Raw genomic sequence first — 8,563 nt, 5'->3', positions numbered from 1 at the left:
TGCAACCCAGCCTTGGGTGTCCATGTCTTCTTTGCCTGACCTCCCCAGCTACTACTAAGTAATGCTAATTGCCTGCTGATCACTCTACTTTTTTCTGTAAAATCTTGACAATAAATCCAATCAAACCTCATTTCTTTGGAGGCTGGGGCTGTCGAGGTCTGTGTTGGAGAGGTGCTCTGTTCTTCCAGGGCTCCTCAGAGCTCTCCAGTAGGTTAGCCACCTTGGACATCAGCCTGTATCTCCAGTGAATTCAGTTACCCTCTCACAACTTCCTCTCATTACATTTACTGTTTTTATTTTATTTTGGTTGCTGTTGTTGATATTGTGTCCTGTTTTGAGACAGAGACTTATGTAGCCTACGTTGGTCTTACACTCAATATCTAGCCAGAAGTTCTTCTGGTCCTCCCGTTTCCACTTCCCGAATGCTAGGATTACTGGACTAGTAGTAGCTGCTGAGACAGGATCTCACTGTGTAATGGAAACTGGCCTGGAAGCTCCCTTTGTAGCCCAGGTTGCTTCCCAGGTGCTGAGATTACAGATGTGCACCACCACATCTGGCAGTACCACTATTTTCCAGAGTGTGTGTAGATTCCCTGCCCCCTATCCCAGTGCTACAAATAGTAGATTCCTTGGGGAAGAGATGTGGAGTTCTTTATTCAAAGCTTAGTTCTTTTCATAGGCAAAATCTCTGAATGATGGCACTATAGTAGTCTGGGAAGGTAATACCATAATTTTCTCTGAGTGGCAATCTTCCTGAGGTGTGTGGAGGCAGCAGTTCTGGCAGTCTGCAGCTTACCTCACTGACATAAAGCCCCTGACCTCTGAACTGCAACTAGGAGAGTCAGAGACCTAATATGTTCAAATGCACCATGCTCTCCATTCTATGACTGTGGTTGAGTAGAAAATGGGACCTCCCACTTCCCAGCTACAATCTCCAGAACATAGCCTATACTACAGGTAACTGAGATGAGAGGATGGGGGAAGTTGCAAACTTTCTACCCTTTTTAAGGAGACAGCTTCTGACCAGGAGCTCAGAGAGAGGGAGCCAGTATTCTGACAGTACTTGCTCTACAGACATCTTCCCACCTAGGAAGCTACAGTCCTTCCTGTCACAGACTCTTCAGTTCTTACTTAAAGATGGAGGTTTTCTTGAGTAAAGGGTTACTGGCTTTCTGTGTGCTCCACCCCCTCCCACAGCTTAAGTCTCCTAACTATAATCTCCTGTGCAGATTGGAGAGTGACTCTCTGAGGCCTTCAACTCCCCTCCTCATTCTCTCAGTTTTAGTGCAAATTAAGCTGTGAGGGAAAGCTGGGGACATAACAGTGAATAAGACACACCTGGAACTGGGTAGCCAGTGATCAACAGAGACAACAAGCAGAACACAAGTGAAGTGATGCAATGATGGCAGATGTCCTCTTAGGTTTGGAATGAAGAATGAATGAATGCATGAATAAATGGATGCATGAAGAATGGATGGATGAAGAATGGATGGATGAATGAATAATGAATGGATGTATGGATGAAGAATGGATGAATGGATGAATGATAAAGAATGCATGGATGGATGGATGGATGAAGAATGAATGAATGAAGAATGAATGAATGAATGAATTGTATTAAATGTTCTAAGAAAATCATGTCTTGTGAAAACTATGTGAAGCTGTTTCCGGGTTAGAGTTTGTTGAAGAGAGGGATGCTGGTGAGGAGTGTTGGAAAGCAGTGGAATGATCTAGGTTCAGTGAAACCAGGAATTGTCAGTCCTTAGTCCCTGGATAAAGACTTAAGTGACTGATTTCTGTTTTTACCTTGCTGGCTAACCAAATGTACGCTGCCCAAGGACAGAGTTACTTTGGAACAGTCATTGCTCACATAAAGCTTACAACATACTACTCTTATCAATGTAATGAGTCATCGTATTAAGGTAGCACAGTCCTGTGGTCCCAGCTTCTTGGGAGACAGAGGTAGTAGGATGACTTGTACCCAACATGGAAGACTCTCATCTCAAAAGAAAAAAAAAGAAAGAAAAAAAAGTCAGTAATACTGAATGCATATTATTGGACCATTTCATTTAATTAAAAAAATATTTTATTAAGTCTTTGAGAATTTCAGAAGATGTATTTTAATCATATTCACTTTCAGCTCCTCCTCTTCACTCTTCCCAGGTTGTCCCCACCTCCCCAGCCCCAAACTTTATGCCATTCTTTTTTTAAATTTGATAAATCTTATTAACTCTAGTCTATATAGTTCTGGGTACTGGGTCATCCACTGGAATATGGCTGACCTATCAGGATCCACACCCATAGGGAAAACTGACCCTTCTCCTGGAAGTCATGGATTGACAACAGCTCGTCAGTGAGAGGTGGAGGTGCACCAGTCCCCCTCCCCCACTAGCTTGACATTTTGCAGATTGTGTGTAGGCATCCACTGGCACTGTGAGTTCATGGGTGCAGTGTCCAGAAACAATGTTTACCTCTGGTCTTTCCTGACCTCTGGTTTTACATCTTTCTGTCCCTCCTCTTAGATGGTCCCTGAGCCTTTTCTAGTCAGAGTGTGATATCGATTGCCCATTTGTGGTTGGTTCCTCAACAGTCACGTTTTCTCTGTACTTTGAGCAGTTGTGAGTTTCTTCATTGATAATCATCTACTGTGACAAGGCACTTATCTAAGGAAGTCTAAGAGCTGCACTGGTTTATGAGCACAGAGAGCAATCTGATATTATATCCACCTAGAGAAATAAAGCAGTCAGCTCATCCATGGGTCAAACAAGCTCACCAACCAATGCCAGGATTACAATTCTAGACATGCATTCCCTTCCTGTGAAGGAGGTCATAAGACATTTGTGCCACTGTTGCACCTGTTGGCCTGACTGGTGAGTCATTTAATGAAGTTGACAGGAGTCTTAGTTACTGTTCTATTGAGGTGAAGAGACACTATGACCAAGGCAACTCTTATTGTTTGAAAAAGACATTTGATTGGGGGCTGGCTTACAGTTTTAGAAGTTTAGTCCATTATCATCATGACAGGGAGAATGATAGAGTGCATGATGATGGCACTGGAGCAGTAGCTGAGAATTACAGCCTGATACACAAGCAGAGAGATAAGGAGAGAGAGAGGGAGAGGGAGAGGGAGAGGGAGAGGGAGAGGGAGAGGGAGAGGGAGAGGGAGAGAGAGAGAGAGAGAGAGAGAGAGAGAGAGAGAGAGAGAGGGAGAGAGAGAGACTGGGTCTGGCATGGGTTTCTGAAACCTCAAAGTCCATACTCAAGGACATACTTCCTCCAGCAAGACCATACTGACATACCTATGCCAACAAGGTCACACCTAAACCTTCTCAAATATGCCACTCACTTATGACTAAGCATTCATATATATGAGCCCATGGATGGTGGGGGTCATTCTTATTCAAGCCTCAACAACAGGGAACACAGCTAGGTAAGGTTTTTAATGAATTCTTCCCCCCCCCCCATGTCCTCCCAAGAGGGCCTGTTTAGCACCTTCCAGTACCATGAGAGCTGTCCTGTGGGGAGGAAGCTTCCTGGTCAGTATGAACATGACTTCTCCATGTTGTATGGCCAGTGTGTGGTGTCTTCAGCAATAGGGTCTTACTATCAAGCTCTGGTGGGTGACCAAGAACGCTTGCTGCAGCCTGGACTGTTGGAAGTAAGGATTCTGGGACTTTCTCTTGACCAATACCTTGAAGGGAGGTGTGCCTCAGCTGGCTCTGGGCTTTTTATTTGGTGACATATGGCCTCTGAGAAGAGCATAATTTCCGGTGTAGAGTAACACCAATTAAACTCTTTTATGTGGTTATATATTTAGGAAGCTTATGGAAGAGTAAATTTCTATAATGCTTTTTTAAAAGATTTATTTATTTTTATTTTCTGTGTAGGTATTTTGCCTGCACATATGTCCGTGTACTATATGAGTTCTTGGTGCCTGGAGGCCAGATGATGGGGTTGGATCCCTGGAATAGGAGTTACAGATGGTTGTGAGTCACCTTGTGGGTCCTGGAAATCAGATCAAGGTCTTCTGGAAGAGCAAGTAGCTAGTGCTCTTAATTGCTGAGCTACCTCTCCAGTCCCTCCATGTGACTTCTTCAAACACACTTAGCTATCCCTCCCCATCCCCTTCTCAGCTCTTCCTTCCTGTCCTTCTTGCTACTTAAGCTTTCCGGTTATCCCCCCTTTAACTACACATAACATAGACTCTACTCTCACCCCTCCCTTAGTTTCTCTAATCCTTCTTGCCATGGTTCCTTTCTAGTCTCTTATATCCTACAGGTATTTCCAAAACACATACATCTAAAGATTTAACACTAAGTTCCACATGTGAGTTAGAATCTCTGCCATTTGTCTTCCTAGTTCTGTGATACCTCACTCAATATGTTCTCCAGTTCCCTCCATTTACCTGCAAATTTCATCTTTCTTTACAGCTGATTAAAATTTCATTGTATACAGGCACCACATTTTCCTTATCCATCCAGAGGTTCATTGACAACTAGGCGGTTTCCATGTTCTAACTTTTGTGAACAGAACAGGCATGAACATGGATGAGTATGTATTTCTTTAGTGGGAATTAAAGTCCTCCAGGTATATGACTAGGAGAAGGATAAATGAATCATACAGTATAGCTATTTCTAGCTTTTTGGGGAACCACCACACTGATTTCCACAGTGGCAACATCAATTTGCAGTCTGGCCAACAGTACAAGAGAGTCCCCAGGTCCCACATTCCACCAGCCCTAGTTGTCTCTTCTTAGCTTTAGACATTCTGACCAGAGTAAAGTGAAATCTCACAAGAGCTTTCACTTTCATTTCCATAATGATTAAGAATGGTAAATAGTTTTAAAAATATTTTCTAGCTATTTCTATTTCTTCTTCTGAGAAATCTATAATTACCACTGCTCACTTTTTAATTGGGTGTTCTTCTTGTTTAATTTCTGTTTTGTTGTTTCTTTGTTTTGCTTTGTTTTGAGTTCCTTATATATTCTATACACCAGTCCTTTGTCCTTCAATGCATGTTTTTTGCATCTTTGCCAAAAATCAGTTGGCTGAAGCTGTGCACACTTTCCTCTGGGGCCTCAGTTTTGTCCTTTGTTCAAAGTACCATGCTATGTTTATTACTATAGCTCTGTGGTATAATTTAAAGTCAGGCATGGTGATACTTCTTAAAGTAGTCTCATTGTTTAGAATTGTTTTAGCTATCCAGGGTCTTTGTGCTTCCATATTGCTAGGTCCAAAGCAGCCCTCTAAAAATGTCAGTGCTGGTTACAATATCCTAAACGTAAGGATTTTTGCCTGGGTACAATGGAGGGTGATATTAGAAAAATAGAGACTTAAAGATGTTTTTTTTGTTTTGTTTTGTTTTGTTTTGTTTTGTTTTGTTTTTGTTTGTTTGTTTTTGTTTTTGTTTGTTTTTTTTATTATAGAGAATCTCCAATTGACCATTTGGGGCAAGAGAAATCTGCTTTCCAAACAATCCAACAGTTCATAGATGCTCAAAAAACCCACTCTGCTGACTAAATAAAATCTGCTTGCTTTTCTACCATTTTGCTCTTCTCTCTGACACTGCCCTCTCCCAAGATCATTGCCCAAGATCATTGGCAATTGATCCTCAACAAATTTTTCTACCCATGGAGTGGTCCAGTTCAGTGTTTTTACAGAACCCCCACTTACAATTATAAATTTTAATCTTGGTTTTTACATTTCTTAGAATTTTGATGGGGATTTAATTGAATCTATAGATTGCTTTAATGTCTTCCTTTCTTATTTATATTCATTTTTATCTCCTGTCTTATTGCTATAGCTAAGACTTCGAGAACCAAGAGTGCCCATCCTTGTCTTGCTCCTGATTTTAATGGAAATGCTTCAAATCTTTAATAACCATAAATAATGTTGGCTGTGGGCTTACTGTGCATTGCCTTACTTATGTTGATATATGGCCCCCTGTATCTCCAGATGCTCAGGGGCTTTTATCACGTTGAATTTTGTCAAAAGTTTTCTCTGAACCTAATGAGAATATCATGTGGTTTCTGTCTTTGAGTCTATTTATATAGTAGATTCTATTTATTGACTTATGTACATGGAGCCATGTCTGACTCTCCAGGATGAAGCCCACCTGATTATGGGATATGATCTTTGTATGTGTTTTTAAAAATTTTGTTTGCAAAATGTTGAGAATTTTTTCATCCCTATTTATCAGAGAGGTCTATAATTCTCTGTTTTGTAGGTTTTTTTTTTTTTTTTGGTCTGGCTTGGCTATTAGAGCAATATTGGTTTTGTAAAAAGAATTTGGCAGAGAGCCTTTATTTTCTATTTTATATAATAATTTGAAGAGCATTGTTGTTGGTCACTTGGAAGGTGGTTAGAATTCTGTGCTGAACCCACCTGACTGAGCTTCTTTAAGTTGGGAGACTTTGAATTACAGCTTCTATCTAATTGGCTGGGTTAAACTGTTTACTTCATCCTGGCTTAAATTTTGTAGGTCATGTACTTCTAGGAATTCATTCCTTTCTTTTGAATTTTCCATTTTAGTGGAATATTGATTATCAAGTGTGTTCTTGGAGATCTCTGGATTTCCTCAGTATCTGTTGCAATGCCTCCCTTGTAATCTTTAGTTTTATTAACTTGAATATTCTCTTTCTTTTTATTATTTTGGCTAGAGATTTGTCATTCTTGTTGTTTTAAAAACAAATCTCTTCATTTCATTGATTCTTTTTAATTTTCAATTTGTTAACTCAATTTTGTTTTGATTATGTTTTCCCATTATGTTTTGGGATATTGTTCATTCTTGTTCTTCAGGTGCATCATTAAGTTATTTATTTGTGGTCTCTCAGATATTTTTAGTATAGGTTCTTAGTGCTATAAACTTTCCACTTAGAGTGCCTTCATTGTATCCCACAGATTTTTGGTATGTTGTGTTTTGTTTTCATTTGACTCTAGGAAATTTTAGATCTCCTTTTTTTATTTCTTTCTTGATCCAAATATCATACTCAGTAATGTGTTATTTAGTCTCTCTCAGTACTACTTTCTGTAGTTTTTAATGCTGCTAATACCTAGCTTGATTCCATTGCGATTAGATAGACTGTGAGATGCTTTTTCAGTTTTTCTGTATTTGCTGAGACTGGCTTTGTGACTTGATATGTTGTCCATTTTGCAGAAAGTTAACATGGAACTGAAAAGAACATAGTTAGTGTTTCGTTGGGATGTATTATAGTTGTCTATTAGGTCCACTTGATTTATGATGTTGCTTAACTCCAATGTTTCTTTGTTTAGTTTTTATCAAACATGAATTGTCTGTTGTTGAGAAAGGGCCATTTAAGTCACCCACTATCATTGTGCTGGTTTAATCTGTGATTTTTAGATCAAATAGTATTTCTTTTATGAAACTGGGTACACCTGTGTTTGATGCACATGTGTTTAGGATTAAAATATCCTCTTGGCAGATTATTCCTCTAAGGATTATGAAATGAACCTTTTACCCTTTTCTGACTACTTTTAATTTGATGTCTGTTTCATCAGATATTAGAATAATTTTGCCTGCTTGCTTCTTGGTTTTATTCACTTGGAATGCCCCTTTTAACCATATATTTGATGGTTAGGTATGTTTCTTGGAGTCACAAAAAGATGGATCCTGTTTTCTAATCCAATATTCTAGTCCATGTTTCTTTATTGGGAAATTAAGACCTTAATAATCAGATTTATTAACAGATGCATATTAATTAATTCCTGTCTTTTTTGCTTTTGTTGTGTTTTCTTAGATATCTTTTGATCAACTGTTCTGGAATTATTTATTTATTCTTTGTGACCCTCCCACATGTGTATTCATGTCTTCAGAACAAACCATTCTTTCAGTACCCTCTGTAGAGCCTACTTACTATTATAACTTCTTTTACCTTTTAAAAAAGAGTATTTATTTATTTATGCATATGAGTGTTTTACTTGCAAGTATGTATACACTACCTGTCTACCTGTTGCCTGTGGAGGTCATAAGAGGGCATCTGAAACTGGACTTATGGATGGCTGTGACCTACTGGGGGAGTGCTAGGAATTGAACCTAGGTCCTTTGCTAGAGCTGCAAGTGAATTTAACATCTGAGTCATCTCTCCAGTCCCCATTTTCATGTTTTAATTGTGGAAAGTGTTTTATTTCTCCTTCAGTTTTAATAGATAGTTTTGTTGTGTATAATATTCTAAATTGTTGGCTGTTGTTTTCAGAACATGGAATTTATTTTTCCCGAGGTTTCTGGCTTTAATAGTTTCTGTCAAATAGTCAGGTGTTATTCTGATGGACCTGGCTTTATAAACAATTTCACCTTTCTCCTTTGCAGCTTCTTCTAATACCTTTTCTTTATTCTGTTTTTGTTCTGTTTTGTTTTTTTTAACTATATTAGGTTGCAAGGAGTTACATTTATGGTCCTACCTATTTGGAGTTCTGTAGGCTTCTTGCACTTGGATGACTATCTCTTTCTCTAGGTTTAAGAAATTTTTCTTCTGGCTGGGCAGTGGTGGCTCATGCCTTTAATCCCAGCACTTGGGAGGCAGAGGCAAGTGGATTTCTGAGTTCGA

This window comes from Mastomys coucha, unplaced genomic scaffold (genome assembly GCF_008632895.1).
Source record: "Mastomys coucha isolate ucsf_1 unplaced genomic scaffold, UCSF_Mcou_1 pScaffold9, whole genome shotgun sequence".
NCBI lineage: Eukaryota > Metazoa > Chordata > Mammalia > Rodentia > Muridae > Mastomys > Mastomys coucha.
This window is presented reverse-complemented; position numbering follows the sequence as displayed.